The sequence below is a fragment of the Bos indicus genome, chromosome 18, assembly GCF_029378745.1.
Source record: "Bos indicus isolate NIAB-ARS_2022 breed Sahiwal x Tharparkar chromosome 18, NIAB-ARS_B.indTharparkar_mat_pri_1.0, whole genome shotgun sequence".
NCBI lineage: Eukaryota > Metazoa > Chordata > Mammalia > Artiodactyla > Bovidae > Bos > Bos indicus.
Genome location: NC_091777.1, coordinates 58703098 through 58724728, shown reverse-complemented (window position 1 = coordinate 58724728; position 21631 = coordinate 58703098). Strand labels below are relative to the sequence as shown.

General features: G+C 39.8%; 1 pseudogene; it reads right to left on the bottom strand.

Moving 5' to 3' along the window:
• Positions 1-16194: 16194 nt before the first annotated feature.
• LOC109571588 (vomeronasal type-1 receptor 4-like) lies at positions 16195-20223 on the bottom strand (annotated as a pseudogene).
• Positions 20224-21631: the final 1408 nt, after the last annotated feature.

The following is a 21631-nucleotide window of genomic DNA, read 5'->3' as shown; positions in this document are numbered from 1 at the left end:
TAAAGAAACTAAAGACCTATATATAGAAAACTATAACACACTGGTGAAAGAAATCAAAGAGGACACTAATAGATGGAGAAATATACCATGTTCATGGGTTGGAAGAATCAATATACTGAAAATGAGTATACTACCGAAAGCAATTTATAGATTCAATGCAATCCCTATCAAGCTACCAACGGTATTCTTCACAGAGCTAGAACAAATAATTTCACAATTTGTATGGAAATATAAAAAAACCTCGAATAGCCAAAGCTATCTTGAGAAATAAGAATGGAACTGGAAGAATCAACCTACCTGACTTCAGGCTCTGCTACAAAGCCACAGTCATCAAGACAGTATGGTACTGACACAAAGACAGAAATATCGATCAATGGAACAAAATAGAAAGCCCAGAGATAAATCCACGCACATATGGACACCTTATCTTTGACAAAGGAGGCAAGAATATACAATGGATTAAAGACAACCTCTTTAACAAGTGCTGCTGAGAGAACTGGTCAACCACTTGTAAAAGAATGAAACTAGACCACTTTCTAACACCATACACAAAAATAAACTCAAAATGGATTAAAGATCTCAATGTAAGACCAGAAACTATAAAACTCCTAGAGGAGAACATAGGCAAAACACTCTCCGACATACATCACAGCAGGATCCTCTATGACCCACCTCCCAGAATACTGGAAATAAAAGCAAAAATAAACAAAGGGGGCCTAATTAAACTTAAAAGCTTCTGCACAACAAAGGAAACTATAAGCAAGGTGAAAAGACAGCCTTCAGAATGGGAGAAAATAATAGCAAATGAAGCAACTGACAAACAACTAATCTCAAAAATATACAAGCAACTCCTACAGCTCAATTTCAGAAAAATAAATGACCCAATCAAAAAATGGGCCAAAGAACTAAATAGACATTTCTCCAAAGAAGGCATACAGGTGGCTAACAAACACATGCAAAGATGCTCAACATCAATCATTATCAGAAATGCAAATCAAAACCACTATGAGGTACCATTTCACACTAGTCAGAATGGCTGTGATCCAAAAGTCTATAAGCAATAAATGCTGGAGAGGGTGTGTAGAAAAGGGAACCCTCTTACACTGTTGGTGGGAATGCAAACTAGTACAGCCACTATGGGGAACAGTGTGGAGATTCCTTAAAAAACTGGAAATAGAACTGCCTTATGATCCAGCAATCCCACTGCTGGGCATACATACTGAGGAAACCAGAATTGGAAGAGACACATGTACCCCAATGTTCATTGCAGCACTGTTTATAATAGCCAGGACATGGAAGCAACCTAGATGTCCATCGGCAGATGAATGGATAAGAAAGCTGTGGTACATATACACAATGGAGTATTACTCAGCCATTAAAATGAATACATTTGAATCAGTTCTAATGAGGTGGGTGAAACTGGAGCCTATTATACAGAGTGATATAAGCCAGAAAGAAAAACACCAATACAGTATACTAACACATATATATGGAATTTAGAAAGATGGTAACAATTATCCTGTATACGAGACAGCAAAAGAGACACTGATGTATAGAACAGTCTTTTGGACTCTGTGGGAGAGAGAGAAGGTGGGATGATTTGGGAGATTGGCATTGAAATACGTATAATATCATATATGGAACGAGTCATCAGTCCAGGTTCGATGCACGATACTGGATTCTTGGGGATGGCACTGGGACGACCCAGAGGGATGGTATGGGGAGGCAGGAGGGAGGAGGGCTCAGGATGGGGAACACATGTATACCTGTGATGGATTTATTTTGATATTTGGCAAAACCAATACAATATTGTAAAGTTTAAAAATAAATTAAAATTAGAATAAAAAAAAAAAAGAACTCATGATAGGAACCACTGGCACAACTTATATCAATCTAGACTCATTTTCATAATCCAAAGCTAATTATTATGGAAATTTTGTAGGAAAATATACTTTATTATTATTGAACCCTGTGATAAGAATTGGGTGCAGAAAAAATAAATTAAAAAAAGAGAGGATTTGAAAATAGTTACAAAATAAAAGCACCTAGATCTGACAGCTTGATGATTTTATCAAGTACTTAATTCAGGAGCATCCTTGGAGATGAAACAGTATGCCACTAAAAACCAGTGCATCCGTGCAAAATTAAAAGAAAATCTGAAATGCAAGTAGGAGGCTTCAAAAAAGCAAACACACTGACAACTTGATCATGTACTTCTAGCCTCCAGAACTGTGAAAAACTATCTATGTGAAAAACTGTGAAAACTATCTATGTTTAAACCTCCCAGGCTGTTGTATTTTATTAAGGCAGGCCTAAAATGTAATACAAACTGTAAGAGTCTGTCTTTTTGATCCTGGGACTTCCAAGGGTGATCCTGGAATTTATGCTGGAGAAAGTTTTGCCTATGTTCTCTTCTAGCAGCTTTATGGTGTCATGTTCTATTTAACTCTTGGAGCCTAGTTGAGTTTTGTGTGTGTGTGTGTATGGTGTGAGAGCGTGATTTGACTTCACTGATTTACATGAGGCTGTCCAGCTACTGGAGAGGAGTGGAGAAATAACTCTAGAAAGAACAAAGAGAAGGAGCCAAAGCAAAAACAAAGCCCAGTTGTGAATGTGACCAGTGATGGAAGTAAAGTCCGATGCTGCAAAGAACAGTATTGCATAGGAACCTGGAATGTTGGATCCATGAATCAAGGTACATTGGAAGTGGTCAAATAGGAGATGGGAGAAGTGATCATCGACATTTTAGGAATCAGTGAACTAAAATGGGCTGGAACGGGTGAATTTAATTCAGATGACCATTATATGTACCACTATGTGCAAGAATCCCTTAGAAGAAATGGAGTAACCCTCATAGTTAACAAAAGAGTCCGAAATGCAGTATTTGGCTGTAATCTCACAAATGACAGAATGATCTCTGTTCATTTCCAAAGCAAAGCATTCAATATCACAGTAATCCAGGTCGATGCCCCAACCAGCAAGGCTGAAGAAGCTGAAGTTGAACGGTTCTATGAAGACCTACAAGACCTTCTAGCACTAACACCAAAAAAAGACGTCCTTTTTATCATAGGGGACTGGAATACAAAAGGAGGAAATCAAGAGATACCTGGAGTAACAGGCAACTTTGGCCTTGGAGTACAAAATGAAGCGGGGCAAAGGCTAACAGAATTTTGCCAAGACAACGCACTGGTCATAGCAAACACTCTATTTCAAGCCACAAGGGACAATGCTACACCAGATGGGCATCACCAGATGGTCAACACCAAAATCAGATTGATTATATTCTTTGCAGGCAAAGATGGAGAGGCTCTATACAGTCAGCAAAAACAAGACCAGGAGCTGACTGTGGCTCATATCATGAACTCCTTATTGCCAAAGGCAGACTGAAATTGAAGAAAGTAGGGAAAACCACTAGACCATTCACGTATGATCTCAATCAAATCCCTTACAACTATACAGTGAAAGTGACAAAGAGATTCAAGTGATTAGATCTGATAGACAGAGTGCCTGAAGAACTGTGGACAGAGGTTGCTGACATTGTACAGGAGGCAGTGTTCAAGACCACCCCCAAGAAAAAGAAATGCAAAAAGACAAAATGGTTGTCTGAGGACGCCTTACAATTAGCTGAGAAAAAAAGAGACGATAAAGGAAAAGGAGAAAAGGAAAGATACACCCATCTGAATACAGACTTCCAGGAATAGCAAGGACAGATAAGAAAGCCTGCCTCAGTGATCATGCAAAGACATAGAGGAAACCAATGAAATGAGGAAGATGAGGTATCTCTTCAAGAAAATTGGAGATACCAAGGGAACATTTCATGCAGAGATGGGCACAATAAAGGACAGAAATGGTATGGACCGAACAGAAGCAGAAGATATTAAGAAGAGGTGGCAAGAAGACACAAAAGACTATTCAAAACAATCTCATGACCCAGATAACCACGATGGTGTGATCATTCACACTCACCTAGAGCCAGACATACTGGAGTCTGAAGTCAAATACGCCTCAGGAGGCATCACGACGAACAAAGCTAGAGGAGGTGATGGAATTCCAGATGAGCTATTTCAAGTCCTAAAAGATGATGCTGTGAACGTGCTGCACTTAATAGGCCAGCAAATTTGGAAAACTCAGCAGTGGCCACAGAACTGGAAGAGATCCGTTTTCATTCCAATCCCAAAGAAAGGCAATGCCAAAGAATGCTCAAACTACCACACAATTGCACTCATCTCACATGCTAGCAAAGTAATGATCAAAATTCTCCAAGCCACGCTTCAACAGTATGTGAACCAAAAACTTCCAGATGTACAAGCTGGATTTAGAAAAGGCAGAGGAACCAGAGATCAAATTACCAACATCTGCTGGATCATCGAAAAAGCAAGAGAGTTCCAGAAAAACATCTACTTCTGCTTTATTGGATACAACAAAGCCTTTGACTGTGTGCATCACAATCAACTGTGGAAAATTCTTTAAGAGATGAGAGTACCAGACCACTGGACCGGCCTCCTGTGAAATCTGCATGCAAGTTTAGAAGCAACTGTTAGAATAGACATGGAACCATGGACTGGCTCCAAATTGGGAAAGGAGTACGTTCAAGGCTGTATATTCTCACCCTGCTTACTTAACTTATATGCAGAGTACATCATGCGAAATGCCAGGCTGGATGAAACAATTGCCAGGAGAAATGTCAATAACTTCAGATATGCAGATGACACCATCCTTATGGCAGAAAGTGAAGAACTCTAGAACTATACAACCTCTGGATGAATGTGAAAGAGGAGAGTGAAAAAACTGGCTTAAAACTCAAGATTCAAAACACAAAGATCATGGCATCTGGTCCCACTACTTCATGTCAAATAGATGGGGAAACAATGGAAACAGTGACAGAATTTATTTCCTTGGGCTCCAAAATTACTGCAGATGGTCATGCAGCCATGAAATTAAAAGATGCTTGATCCTTTGAAGAAAAGTTATGATCAACAAGATAGCATATTAAAAAGCAGAGACATTACTTTGCTGACAAAGGTCCATCTAGTCAAAGCTATGGTTTTTCCTGTAGTGATGTATGGATGTGAGAGTTGGACCATAAAGAAAGCAGAACACAGAAGAATTGATGCTTTTGAACTGTGGTGTTGGAGAAGACTCTTGAGAATTCCTTGAACTGCACAGAGATCAGAGCAGTCAGCCCTAATGGAAATCAGTCCTGAATATTCACTGGAAGGACTGATGCTGAAGCTGAAGCACCAATACTTTGGCCACCTGATGCGAAGACTGAACTCATTGGAAAAGACCCTGATGCTGTGAAGGATTGAAGGCAGGAGAAGGAGAGGACAAGATGAGATGCTTGGATGGCAACACCGACCTGATGGGCATGAGTTTGAGCAAGCTCTGGCAGTTGGTGCTGGACAGGGAAGCCCAGCATGCTGCAGTCGTGGGGTCACAAAGAGTTGGACGTGACTGAGCAACTGAACTGATCTAATTACATTGGGCCCACAGATAATTGGGGGAAATTCCCTATCTTGAATCAACTCTTTAGTAAACTTAATGGACCTGAAAAATCCACTTGCCATGTAATATAACATGACTACCCAGATGATGTCACATCCATGAGAGGAGAACTGTTTATTATTTATATAATTACCAATATGTTCTCAACACTATGAGCAATCTTTACCTCCTGTGATGGTTTCTTACGAGGAAGAAGCTAGTATAAGGGGATATGCCCTCACAATTTTTAGTGGTCTTATCTTTTGTCTGACTCTTTGTGACCCCATGGATTGCACCATGGCAAGCTTCCCTGTCCATCACCAACTCTTGGAGCTTACTCAAACTCACATCCATAGAGTCGGTGATGCCATCCAACCATCTCATCCTCTGTTGTCCCCTTCTCCTCCTGCCTTCAATGCTTCCCAGCATAATGGTCTTTTCAAGTGAGTCAGTTCTTCTCATCATGGGCCAAAATATTGGGGTTTCAGCCAGCATCAGTCCTTCCAATGAATATTCAGGACTTATTTCCTATAGGATGGACTGGTTGGATCTCCGTGAAATCTAAGGGAGTCTCAAGAGTCTTCTCCAACACCACAGCTCAAAAGCATCAATTCTGCAGTGCTCAGCTTTTTTACAGTCCAACTCTCACATCCATACATGACTACTGGAAAAAACGTAGCCTTGACTAGACGGATCTTTGTTGGCAAATAATGTCTCTGCTTTTTAATATGCTGTCTAGGTTGGTCATAACTTTACTTCCAAGGAGCAAGCATCATTTAATTTCATGGCTGCAATCACCATCTGCAGTGATTTTGGAGCCTCCAAAAATAAAGTCAGCCACTGTTTCCATTGTTTCCCCATCTATTTGCCCTGAAGTGATGAGACCAGAGGCCATGATCTTCGTTTTCTAAATGTTGAGCTTTAAGCCAACTTTTTCACTCTCCTCTTTCACTTTCATCAAGAGGCTCTTTAGTTCTCTTGCGCTTTCTGCCATAAGGGTGGTGTCATCTGCATACCTGAGGTTATTGATATTTCTCCCTGCAACCTTGATTCCAGCTTGTGCTTCATCCAGTCCATAATTCTGCATGATGTACACTGCATTTAAGTTAAACAAGCAGGGTGACAATAAACAACCTTGACATACACCTTTCTCGATTTTGAACCAGTCTGTGGTTCCATGTCCAGTTCTCACTGTTTCTTCTTGACCTGCATACAGATTTCTCAGGAGGCAAGTCAGGTGGTCTGGTATTCCCATTCTATGGATTTCTCAGGAGGCAGACCAGGTGGTCTGGTATTCCCATTCTTTAAGAATTTCCACAGTTTGTTGTGATCCACACAGTCAAAGGTTTTGGCATCGTCAATAAACCAGAAGTAGATGTTTTTCTGGAACTCTCTTGCTTTCTCGATGATCCAATCGATGTTGGCAATTTGATCTCCAGTTCCTCGGCCTTTTCTAAATCCAGCCTGAATGTCTGGAAGTTCATGGTTCACATACTGTTGAATTGGTTACAGTAAAGCTTAAAGGGTTTAAAGACTCATATATCTGCATTTTAAATGGTATGTTTCAGAAATACCAGAACACATAAATGTGTTTTCATCATATCAGTAGAGAGCCATAGAATTTCTTTGAGGTATAGCAAATATTGAAAAACACAGTGGACTTTGAACATGATGAGCTGACATCACTCCCCAACCCCTGCATCACTGGACACCAGTAAACAGCCTCTCCTTCCTGAACCTGTGAGTTCACATCCTATGACTGATATTGTGAAGGAAGAGGTAGAATGCTGTTGAGTGTTGTTTCCTTAAAATTTTAGCTTTCCTCTTTTACTGTATCTGCATTTAAAACAGTTTTGAGGGTATTTTAAATAAGCAAGATATTTTCCCCCTGAGCTGAAATTAGAAAGTAACCGTGACTGATTAAATACTATGTGGTGTATGTATGCAATGGAATACAACTCAGCCATAAAAAGAATGAAATAATGCCATTTGCAGCAACATGGATAGAGTTAGAGATGATCATACTCAGGGGAGTAAGCCAGAAAGAGAGCAACAAATACCACGTGATATCATTTATGTATGGAAACTAAAATACTGGGGCCTCCCAGGTGGTGCTGGGGGTAAAGAACCCTCCTGCCAATGAAGGAGACATAAGAGATGTGGGTTCCATCCAAGTCTGATCCACTACTTGGGTCAGGAAGATTCCCTGAGTAGTGCATGGCAACCCACTCCAGTATTCTTCCCTGGAGAATCCTCATGGACAGAGAAATCTGCTAGGCTGCAGTCTGAAGGGTTGAACATGACTGAAGCAACTGAGCGAGCGAAAACATGACACAAATGAGCTTATCTATGAAGAACAACAGACTCACAGACATAGAAACAGAATTGTGGTTCCCAAGGGGGAAGGTGGGGGAAGGATGGATTGGGAGTTTGAGATTAGTAGATGAAAACTATTAAAGACAGAATGTATCAAGAACAATGTCCTACTGCACAGCACATGGAACTATAGTTAATACCTTGTGATAAGCCATGGTGGGAGAGAATATGAAAAAAAATATCACTAAATCACATTGCAGTACAGCAGACATTAACACCATACTGTAAATCAACATCATATATCAGAAAAATAAATTTTTAAAACCTGAATATGTCAGATATGAAGTGAAGTGAAAGTCACCCAGTCGTAGCCAACTCTTTGCAGCAGACATTAACACCATACTGTAAATCAACATCATATATCAGAAAAATAAATTTTTAAAACCTGAATATGTCAGATATGAAGTGAAGTGAAAGTCACCCAGTCGTAGCCAACTCTTTGCAGCAGACATTAACACCATACTGTAAATCAACATCATATATCAGAAAAATAAATTTTTAAAAACTGAATATGTCAGATATGAAGTGAAGTGAATGTCACCCAGTCGTAGCCAACTCTTTGAGACCCCCATGGACCGTAGACTGCCGGGCTCCTCTCTCCATGGAATTCTCCAGGCCAGAATACTGGATTGGGTAGGCGTTCCCTTCTCCAGGGCATCTCCCCAACCCAGGGATCAAATCCAGGTCTCCTGCATTGCAGGCAGATTCTTTATCATCTGAGTCACCAGGGAAGCCCAAGAATACTGGAGTGGGTAGCCTCTCCCTTCTCCAGCTGATCTTCCTGACCCAGGAATTATACTGGGGTTTCCTGCATTGCAGGTGGATTCTTTACCAGCTGAGCTACCAGGGAAGCTATGATTAGACGACAAATTGTGGAATTAATGAATGGATCCTCTGCCACGTCCTTCATTTCCAGTTCACCCTTCTTACAAGTAGATGTTACCAAGCTGAATGTGGGTCCATAGGAGTCTTTCAACGTATTGTTGCATGCAATTTTCTAATATTTTGTGGATGGTTTTTGCATCTATGTTTATGAGACATTCTGGCCCGTAATTTTCTTTATATATATTGCCATTTTGTGCTTTTGGTATCAGAGTGATGTTGGTCTCATTAAATGAGGTAAAAAGCGTTCTCTTCAGTTTTTTTGGAAGTGCTTGGGAAGCATCGGTATTAACTCTTTGAATGTTTGGTAAAATTCACTTGGGAAGCCATTTGGTCCTGAATTTTTGTTTGGGGAAGTTTTCTATTACTATTTCAAGCACTGGACGAGTGATAAGTCTAGTCAGGTTTTTTATTTCATGATTCAGTCTTGGAAGGTTGTATGATTCTAAAAATGGACCTTATTCTTCTGGTCTGTCCAAGTTTGTTGGCATAGATAGATGTTCACAATATTGTCACAATTATTTGTATTCTTGTGTAATTATTGCTCTTTTTCTTCTTGTTTCATAATGTATTGATCAGAACCTTCTCTCTCTCTTTTTTAAAAGTGAGTCTAATTAAAGGTTTCTCAACTTTGTTTCCCTTTCCAAAGAACCAGTACTTAGTTTGATTGACCTTTTAAAAAACATTTATTTATGTATCTGGGTGCACTCTGCCTTAGTTGTGGACTCGGTATCTTTAGTTGCGGCATGCAAAGTCTTAGTTGTCGCATGTACTATCGAGATCCTGGACCACGGATCAAACTCAGGCCTCCTGATTGGGAGCATGGAGTCCCAGTGGACTTAGCTACTGGAACGCCAGGGAACTCCCTGATTGATCTTTTCTACTGTCTTTTTAGTCTCTGTTTTATTTATTTCCACACTAATTTTATCATTTCCTTCATTCTCCTGACTTTGGGCTTTGTTTGTTTCTCTTTTCTAGTTTCTTTAGGTGTATGGCTAGAATGTTATTTGAAATTTTCCTTCTTTCTTTAGGTGGGCCCATATTGCTGTAAACTCCTCTCTCACTTTTCTAGTTCTCTTCTCAAAGATGGCTTCTTCATTTCATACCATTGTGAGTGGAATATAGGATATATGTGATTTCTACTTAAATGTGTTGAGATTTGTTTTGGGTTCCAATATATGATCTATCCTTGAGCAATCGAGCCAGGAGCAGTACCCATGGCTGACAACTCAGAGAAATGGATGCGTTGGTGAGTGAGTAGTCTGAGCCACAGATTGGGTACCCCAGTCCTAGGGTCCTGTGTGTTTGATACAAGCCTGTCTGGTGGGAGAAGCGCTGGGACGAGAAGAAGAGCTATAGGAAGATAGGACTATGCTCATGAGGAGCACACATTGACTAGTCCATGAGGCAGGGAAGACAGAGGTCTACTCAAGTAGCTGCTGTTTTACCACAACCAACTCACCACACACTCCAGCCCCAGTGGAATGAACACACCAGTCCTCCTCCCTCCATGGCACTGGATCTGGAGCAGTCACTGTGAGGGAAGAGTTGACGGAGGGACACAGAGATAACCCACAGCCAGGGCAGAGCCTGGGTGGAGCAGTGGCAGCCACTGTTGGTGTTGATTCAAGCAACCCCCCAGAAGCAGCCCAGAGATCATATGACAGCTATTTCACTACAGCTCATTACGCAGGGATAATTTGCAGGTAAATATGCAGAGAACTGCCTACCCTGAGGAGCAGTTTCACACAGTGCAGGAGTGACAGAGGATGGGGAAACTTTAGAGACACAAGGGACTTTCCACCCAGACAAGACAGAGGGGTCTGCTCTAGTGGCTGCAGAGTTTCCCACGACCATCTACCACCTACTCATGTGCCCAGCCTGAACATAGCAAATGCTTCTGCCCAACTCAATCCATGTCATATCGCTGCATTGGATCTAGGGAGCCTACAACCAGAGAGAAGACTTCACCAAGGGACACAGAACAACCTGGTTCTGGGACAGAGATGTTCCACAACAGCTCACTTCTCAACCAATGCTTAGGGTCCCCGTGAGCTCCTGCAAGCTGTAAAGAGCAGCTCCATAACAGGGTGGGGGTTGCAAAGACAGGGAGCAGTCTTCAACTGTGAAGGACAATGGGAACTTGCACTTGAGGCTGCGACAGCACAGCCATTGGCACCTACATAGGCAGAGCATCAGACCCCTGTCTGCCCATGGTTCCCAATTGATTCAGAGGTCTTCTTACTCTGGGGAAATGGACCCACTGTGTGGAGAGGAACAACACACACTTAGAAGAACGAGATTCACCTTGGGCCTGACCCACAGGGTTTCTGTTCCAGCACCTAACTGGATTTAAAAAAAAAAAAATGAGTTCTTTCACTATGTTTCCTGCAAGAGACTTACCTCAGATATAAATCTGCAAAGAGACAAACACACAGAGACTAAACAACACACTACTAAAACATGATAGTGAAAGGTTGTTGTTGAACAATACAAAGACGCCAGGATTTTTGGCCTCTGGAGGATAAGATTTCAACACGGGGCCAGAGACGAGGCTTGATCACTCAGAGCTTTTGTGTAATAAAGTTTTATTAAAGTATAAAGGAGATACAGAAAGCTTCTGACATAGGCATCAGAAAGGGGCAGAAAGAGTACCCCCCTGCTAGTCTTCAGCTGGATGTTATATAGTCACTAACCGTCTGTTAATGAAAGAAAGGAATGTCTTAAAACTCAGAATGGCACAAGGCCCCTCATCCATAAGATGCATTTTGGGATAATCTTGACACTAGACGACTCATCCCAGGCCATAAAATGATTAACTTGAATCTTGTAGAAGAGCAGATTACCATACAAATAATTTTGTTTACATAGGTTAGAGGAACAATATCTGAGTATAATATTCTGCTTTGTCAAGTAGCTTCTGAGCCATTAGGCAGAACCGAGTTGAAGACAGAGTCTGGGGTAAATGCACAGTACATTAAATAGCTTAAGACAAACATTTCCATAAGAAAAATGCATTGGTTATGTCAAGGTTTGAGAATAGTTAACTTCAGGTGAAACCAGGTGTCATTATGGCAACACAGTATGTTAAGAGAAACCTCCTTTTAAATTTGTATCGAGAAGAAAAAAATATTGCTAGTTTGTTTCCTCCTGCCACTTAAGAGAGACAAAAATGTCTGACACTTGCAGGCTATTTCCTCCACTTGGAGACTCCTGGCCTTCCTGCCTGTCACCCTCTCAATAGGTTCAAAAAACATATCAAGAGTAAATCAGAAATTACCAAAAGACAAATGAGAATAACAACACAACTTTCCAAAATTGTGGGAACACAGTAAACACACTTCTAAGAGAAAACTTTATACCAGTACAGGCCTATTTCAAATGTCTGAAAAAATCTAAAGAAAAAGCCCAAATCCACTTAACTGACCAAATTTCTAGAAACAGTCTTTGATGCTCGGGGCTGGTGCACTGGGATGACCCAGAGGGATGGTATGGGGAGGGACATGGGAGGGGGATTCAGGATGGGGAACACGTGTACACCCATGGTGGATTCATGTGGATGTATGGCAAAAGCAATACAATATTGTAATTAGCCTCCAATTAAAATAAATACATTTATATTAAAAAATAAGACTGAATTAGGAAGAAATAGACAATCTAGAAAGCAAAAAAGCAAAATGGCTGTCTGAGGAGGCCTTACAAATAGCTGTGAAAGGAAGAGACGTGAAAAGCAAGGGAGAAAAGGAAAGATATACTCATTTGAATGCAGAGTTCCAAAGAATAGCAAGGAGAGATAAGAAAGCTTTCTTCAGCGATCAATGCCAAGAAATAGAGGAAAACAACAGAATGGGAAAGACTAGATATCTCTTCAAGAAAATTAGAGACACCAAGGGAACATTTCATGCAAAGTTGGGCGCAATAAAGGACAAAAATGGTATGGACCTAACAGAAGCAGAAGATATTAAGAAAAGGTTGCAAGAATACACAGAAGAACTGTACAAAAAAGACCTTCACAAGCCAGATAATCATGATGGTGTGATCATTCACACTCACCTAGAGCCAGACATCCTGCAATGTGAAGCCAAGTGGGTCTTAGGAAGTATCACTACGAACAAAGCTAGTGGAGGTGATGGAATTCCAGTTGAGCTATTTCAAGTCCTAAAAGATGATGCTGTGAAAGCGATGCACTCAATATGCCAGCAAATTTGGAAAATTCAGCAGGGGCCACAGGAATGGAAAAGGTCCATTTTCATTCCAATCCCAAAGAAAGGCAATGCCAAAGAATGCTCAAACTACTACACAATTGCACACATCTCACACGCTAGTAAAGTAATGCTCAAAATTCTCCAAGTCAAGCTTCATCAATACATGAACTGTGAACTTCCAGATGTTCAACTGGTTTTAGAAAAGGCAGAGGAACCAACCAGAGATCAAATTGCCAACATCTGCAAAAAAGCAAGAGAGTTCCAGAAAAACATCTATTTCTGCTTTCTTGACTATGCCAAAGCCTTTGATGTGTGGATCACAATAAACTGTGAAAAATTCTGAAAGAGGTGGGAATACCAGACCACCTGACCTGCCTCTTGAGAAACCTATATGCAGGTCAGGAAGCAACAGTTAGAACTGGACATGGAACAACAGACTGGTTCCAAATAGGAAAAGGACTACGTCAAGGCTGTATATTGTCACTCTGCTTATTTAACTTATATGCAGAGTACATCATGAGAAATGCGGGGCTGGAGGAAGCACAAGCTGGAATCAAGATTTCTGGGAGAAATATCAATAACCTCAGATATGCAGATGAAATGACCCTTATGGCAGAAAGTGAAGAGGAACTAAAAAGCCTCTTGATGAAAGTGAAACAGGAGAGTGAAAAAGTTAGCTTACAGCTCAACATTCAGAAAACTAAGATCATGGCATCCAGTCCCATCACTTCATGGCAAATAGATGGGGAAACAGTAGAAACAGTGGCTGACTTTATTTTGGTGGGGGGGGGGGGGCTCCAAAATCACTGCAGATGGTGATTACAGCCATGAAATTAAAAGACGCTTACTCCTTAGAAGGAAAGTTATGACCAACCTAGATAGCATATTGAAAAGCAGAGACATGACTTTGTCCACAAAGGTCTGTCTAGTCAAGGCTATGGTTTTTCCAGTAGGCACATATGGATGTGAGCGTTGGACTATAAAGAAAGCTGAGCGCTGAAGAATTGATGCTTTTGAACTGTGGTGTTGGAGAAGACTCTTGAGAGTCCCTTGGACTGCAAGGAGATCCAACCAGTCCTTCCTAAAGGAAATCGGTCCTTAATATTATTTGGAAGGACTGATGTTGAAGCTGAAACTCCAATACTTTGGCCACCTTCTGTGAAGAGCTGACTCATTTGAAAAGACCCTGATGCTGGAAAAGATTGAAGGTGAGAGGAGAAGGGGACGACAGAGGATGAGATGGTTGGATGGCATCATCAACTCAATGGACATGAGTTTGGGTAAACTCCAGGAGTTGGTGATGGACAGGGAGGCCTGGTGTACTGCGGTTCATGGGGTCGCAAAAAGTCGGACACGACTGAGAGAGTGAACTGAACTGAACTGAATCAAAAACCTCCCAGAAAACACTGTCCAGGGCCTGAGGGTGTCACATGTGATCCTATGAAGCATTTTTAAAAATAAAATCTACCCTTCTTAAACTATTCCAAAAATTAAAGAGGAGGAGAACACTCTTAAATTTATTATATCAGGCTAACTTTACATTGATATCAGTACTATAAAGAGACACTACAGAAAATTACAGATCATTTTCTTGATGAATATGGTTGAAAAAAATTTTCAACAAAATATTAGCAGACAGAATTCAACAATCTATTAAAGATATCATAAATGATTACCACGTAGCATTGTTCCAGAGATGCAAGGATGGTTAAAAATCCACAAGTCAATCCACGTGATACACCACATTAAACACAAGATTTTGTCAATAGACATAGAAAAAGCATTGACAAAATCTAACATCCATTTGAGCATAGAGAAAATACATCTCCACGTAACAAATCAAACCCACAGAGGTGGATATCTGAAAGCTTTTTCCTCTAAAATCAGGACCAAGACAAGGATGCTCACTCTTGCCACTCTGGTTTAACAGTATTTGGACAAAAAAGTAATAAGAGACATCCAATGCCTAAGAGAAGTAAAACTGTCACTACTATAGAGAAATGATACTTTCTATAGAAAACCCTAATGTCTCCACCAGAAAGCTAATGAATTCAGTACACACACACAATGGAATATTCCTCACCCTTTAGGAATAAAATTTCGCTGCTTCTACCATAGATGGACCTGGAAATCATTCTGTTTAGTGAATTAAGTCAGACAAAGTTAAATACTGTATATTATCCCTTGACATATGGAATCTAAAGCTAGTACAAATGGATGGAAATAATGATATAGAAAAAGACTCTCGCATATAGAGAATAAACTAGTGCTTACCAGTGGAGAGAGAAAGTGGGAAGGGGCAAGACAGAGTAAAGATTTAGAAGTACACATTACTATGTAGAAAATAAATAAACTACAAGGACATACTTTATAGCACAGGGAATATAGCCAATAGTTCATAATAACTTTAAACAAAGTATAACCTATACACTGAACCACAATGTTGTACCTCTGCCACTACTATAATACTGTAAATCAACTATAATTCAAGGAAAAATTTGACGTAAAAGAAAAGTTATGCATTGTGATATGTGGTTGTAATGGCAGTCACATTACAATATTTATGTGTAACAATTATCACATCTTACACTTAAAATTCACACAATGTTATATGTCAAATATATTTCAGTTTTTTAAATCTGCTGAAATATATTTTTCTTTCGGTGTGTTTTGTATTGTACTTCACTTCAAACTGCTCATTTCTACATGAAAATATTTAAATGCGCTAATCTCCCTGCAAGACTCTTTCTAATAAATACTGCCATCTCTCTTAACAATGTGAACTATAAACTTGTAACTGGCTCCCAAATTCTTACCTGATTTTACCTTCGCGTAGTAACCAGGGTATTCTTTACTCTGTGAGGACATTAATTTCTTCCATTTTATTTCTGACTACTGTACACACTGATCCGTTTTCATGTATACTTTTATCTATAATTCCACACCTACTTCATTTGTGGGAAATTCGTTCTGTTACACTGAAAGTAACACATTTGAACACTTTATAATATGCATATCATTTCAAGACTTGTTTATTGCATAAATTTCTGAACTCCTTTTCTACAAGGAAACTTCAATGATATGATTTTTTATGAGGTATTCATATTTCATGACAATATATTTCAATTGGTCTTTATATTGAAGAAGACATTTGGCATGTCCTGTATATTATCTTGAAATTCAAATTTTAAATTAGGATTCTGAGGGTGAATAAATGAGCTGGCAGTGGCTCATTACAGAATAAATAAAATTCACACTTTTCTCATAATAGTAGAGGACTTTGCATTTCTTTCCCAGGCAAAGTAGAGCCTTTGTACACTGGAGTCACGGCTTATGAGCAGAAAGGGGCTGACACTTGGGAAGCATGCTGCTATTATTATAGTCATGTTCACAAACAACCAGCTGGGCTGAACAAAAAGAGCCAGAAGAACTTGAAAGATGGAGGAAAGAGTATAAAAGCAGACAAAGGTGCCCCCCAGGAGAAGGATGGTTTTAGTAGCCCTGGACTCAGGGGAGGACCTGGAGGAGGCATCGGTCCTACGAATGTGCTGGACCTGCTGCTTATGTCGGTAGAGAATGAGAACCATGGAGCCACCGGCCCAGAGCGTGAGCCCCAAACATAAAACATCAGGGGATGACAGCAATGCTGCATACAAGGCGTCTCTGGTTTTTATATTCTTCTGGCCAGTTTGAATACTAGAACAGCAGCCATAATCTCTTTCCTCTGTGATGTTATTGTGACTCCATTTGCCAGTTATAAAGATAGGAAAAATGACATTTACCGGCATTTGGAGGATCCAACACAGGAAAATAGAGGGAACGGTGTACTTGGGAGCTATTACTTTCAGCGCTGCCCACCTGGAGTTCCAGGGACTGATTGTGATCATCTGAAAGACACTCAAGAGGCAGATGCTGCCGATGGACATTCCCCTCCCCATTCTGTGTAGAAAGAAGAGAAGTTTGCAGCCAAAATCACTGCGGATCTGCTTCCACCCAAAGATTGCCATTGTCTCGGGGACCCCTTTACAGAGGAGGACCAAGGAGTTGGCCACAATCAGGTGCTTAAGGATCAAATCTGTGGACCTTAACCTGTAACCCATGATGTGAAGGACGATATAACTGCAAAGGAGTGAGAAATTCCCCAGGATTCCAACCACAGTCTGTGTTAAGATGATCACGCCTATTATGAAAAAGCTGCCAGCCATCCTCTCAGTTCACAGTCACTGGTACTTGTGAGTTAGAATGTCCTGCGTGGGAATATGAGGCATGGGCTACATGCATAGTGTCAACTGTAATCCAATATTCTCCACTTAACAATAGTTCCCACTTGGAAATATTTGCTTCTTGTGTTTTCTGTTACCAGCAGCCTTTAAAGGGTTCCATGTATAACATTTAAAGAGAACTAATATGTAAAATTAATCACTGGAGATACTCATGTGATCACTTCTTCTTCACAAATTTATTAGGCAGGAACTGAAGGGACCTTAGTTATACAGAGGAGTGTAACCTATACCCAGACAGGTTAAGTATTTGTCAAATCTGCTTCTTAATGCACAGTGAGGACTGAATCCCATTTGGCTACTCAAAACAGTGGTTCAAGGAACTTCCCAGGTGCTTAAATGATTAAGACTCTGCCTTCCACCACAGAGGGTCCAGGTTCAATCCCTGGTCCAGGATCGAAGATTCCATGAACTCTGATGCACGGACAAAGACAAAAAAAGAGTGCACTGATCACCAGCCATGCAAACAGCTAGTTAGTTGCAAGCATATAATAAACCAGATCTATATTTGATTTTGATTTCACAACTATTGTTTGTAGACCTGTGGTATTTTGTAGTTTTCATATAACATGATTCCATTTATTTGTAAAGCTTTATTCTATGATACCACGTATTCTGAATAAAGTCTTAGCATCTTAATACATGAAAAACACTGCTGGCAGTAGAATACAGCAGGAACCTGCCTCAGGACAAGGCAATGTCATGAAGACAAGAATGCTTCACTGTGAGGATAGCAACAGAAAGACTCTTGTTCCTATGACAGAAACACAACTGAAATAACATATATTATAGAACTGTTTGAATAATCATATGTAGGCAATAAACCTTAGGGAATAAACACTAGCATGTGATAAAACAGTTTAAGACAAAAGAAAATTATTATTGTCCAATCATATACTGAACAGTGTGTTATTGTCGAGCCCAGTGAATAAATTAGCAATGAATTAATATTTGCAATTGACATTACATACAAAACACAGAGGCAAAATTTAGCACTTGTAAAGCATGTGCTCTTGTGTCTTTCATAAACTGACATACTAGATTTGTTAGAATGCCAACAAATTGTTGTTGGTGTCTGTTTCTGATCTGATCACTTACCCAGAATCTTGATATGCCTTTCTCTCACAGACTCTGCTGCTCAGACGAAAGTACAATGAACATACCTTCCAGCTGGCAGGACAAGGGCTTGGTGGGATGGTCATTATACCCAGTATGTGTGTGGGATGGAGGCAGCCAGATCCTGATAAATGGGTTTGAGACACTGTCCTCCCCTCCCCTCCTGTCAAAACTGCAATTATCCTTTCACCTGCAGCAGTGATGGGACTGCAGGCCTGGGAGCTGAGAACATTTCTGGAAACTTTTCTCTCAATTGTTAATTACTGGAAACAATTACAAGTTTCTAGTTAGCACCCTTCAGAGACAACTGGCTCTACGTGAAAGGTATTTTCTTTTCCATGATCCCTGAAGGTGATGGTCTCATGAGGAAGAAATGCTGAAATCACACACATTAGGGACTGACACAAACCATTTGTGTCCTTCTGGATTCCTCACTTCCCTGAGCATCTCTGCCCTAATACTAGTACTTTCCTCACCTTCAACCATTGAATGGAACCATCAATGAAAGTATTGGTAAAGAAATGGGATGAGACAAAATACCTGGGAAGTATATTCAAAGAGACAAAAGAAAAAGGAGGAACATCATCAAGAACTCATGATAGGATAAATGCAAAAGAAACAAGAGACCATAGCAAAAATCAACAAAGCCAAAAGCTGGTTCTTTGAAAGGATAAATAAAATTGACAAACCATTAGCCAGACTTATCAAGAAACAAAGGGAGAAAAATCAAATCAATAAAATTAGAAATGGAAATGGAGAGATCACAACAGACAACACAGAAATACAAAGGATCATAAGAGACTACTATCAACAATTATATGCCAATAAAATTGGCAACGTGGAAGAAATGGACAAATTCTTAGAAAAGTACAACTTTCCAAAGCTGGACCAGGATAAAATAGAAAATCTTAACAGACCCATCACAAGCACGGAAATTGAAACTGTAATCAAAAATCTTTCAGCAAAAAAAAAGCCCATGTCCAGACGGCTTCACAGCTGAATTCTACCAAAAATTTAGAGAAGAGCTAACGCCTATCCTACTCAAACTCTTCTAGAAAATTGCAGAGGAAGGTAAACTTCCAAACTCATTCTATGAGGCCACCATCACCCTAATACCAAAACCTGACAAAGATGCCACAAAAAAAGAAAACTACAGGCCAATATCACTGATGAACAGAGATGCAAAAATCCTTAACAAAATTTTAGCAATCAGAATCCAACAACACATTAAAAAGATCATACACCATGACCAAGTAGGCTTTATCCCAGGGATGCAAGGATTCTTCAATATCCGCAAATCAATCAATGTAATACACCACATTAACAAATTGAAAAATAAAAACCATATGATTATCTCAATAGATGCAGAGAAAGCCTTTGACAAAATTCAACATCCATTTATGATAAAAACTCTCCAGAAAGCAGGAATAGAGGAACATATCTCAACATAATAAAAGCTATATATGACAACCCCACAGCAAACATTATCCTCAATGGTGAAAAATTGAAAGCATTTCCTCTAAAGTCAGGAACAAGACAAGGGTGCCCACTTTCACCATGACTATTCAACATAGTTTTGGAAGTTTTGGCCACAGCAATCAGAGCAGAAAAAGAAATAAAAAGAATCCAAATTGGAAAAGAAGAAGTAAAACTCTCACTGTTTGCAGATGACATGATCCTCTACATAGAAAACCCTAAAGACTCCACCAGAAAATTGCTAGAACTAATCAATGATTATAGTAAAGTTGCAGTACATAAAATCAACACACACAAATCCCTTGCATTCCTATACACAAATAATGAGAAAACAGAAAGAGAAATTAAGGAAACAATTCCATTCACCATTGCAACGGAAAGAATAAAATACTTAGGAATATATCTACCTAAAGAAACTAAAGACCTATATATAGAAAACTATAACACACTGGTGAAAGAAATCAAAGAGGACACTAATAGATGGAGAAATATACCATGTTCATGGGTTGGAAGAATCAATATAGTGAAAATGAGTATACTACCCAAAGCAATTTATAGATTCAATGCAATCCCTATCAAGCTACCAACGGTATTCTTCACAGAGCTAGAACAAATAATTTCACAATTTGTATGGAAATATAAAAAAACCTCGAATAGCCAAAGCTATCTTGAGAAATAAGAATGGAACTGGAAGAATCAACCTACCTGACTTCAGGCTCTGCTACAAAGCCACAGTCATCAAGACAGTATGGTACTGACACAAAGACAGAAATATCGATCAATGGAACAAAATAGAAAGCCCAGAGATAAATCCACGCACATATGGACACCTTATCTTTGACAAAGGAGGCAAGAATATACAATGGATTAAAGACAACCTCTTTAACAAGTGCTGCTGAGAGAACTGGTCAACCACTTGTAAAAGAATGAACCTAGACCACTTTCTAACACCATACACAAAAATAAACTCAAAATGGATTAAAGATCTAAACGTAAGACCAGAAACTATAAAACTCCTAGAGGAGAACATAGGCAAAACACTCTCCGACATACATCACAGCAGGATCCTCTATGACCCACCTCCCAGAATACTGGAAATAAAAGCAAAAATAAACAAATGGGACCTAATTAAACTTAAAAGCTTCTGCACAACAAACGAAACTATAAGCAAGGTGAAAAGACAGCCTTCAGAATGGGAGAAAATAATAGCAAATGAAGCAACTGACAAACAACTAATCTCAAAAATATACAAGCAACTCCTACAGCTCAATTTCAGAAAAATAAATGACCCAATCAAAAAACGGGCCAAAGAACTAAATAGACATTTCTCCAAAGAAGGCATACAGGTGGCTAACAAACACATGCAAAGATGCTCAACATCGATCATTATCAGAAATGCAAATCAAAACCACTATGAGGTACCATTTCACACCAGTCAGAATGGCTGTGATCCAAAAGTCTATAAGCAATAAATGCTGGAGAGGGTGTGGAGAAAAGGGAACCCTCTTACACTGTTGGTGGGAATGCAAACTAGTACAGCCACTATGGGGAACAGTGTGGAGATTCCTTAAAAAACTGGAAATAGAACTGCCTTATGATCCAGCAATCCCACTGCTGGGCATACATACTGAGGAAACCAGAATTGAAAGAGACACATGTACCCCAATGTTCATTGCAGCACTGTTTATAATAGCCAGGACATGGAAGCAACCTAGATGTCCATTGGCAGATGAATGGATAAGAAAGCTGTGGTACATATACACAATGGAGTATTACTCAGCCATTAAAATGAATACATTTGAATCAGTTCTA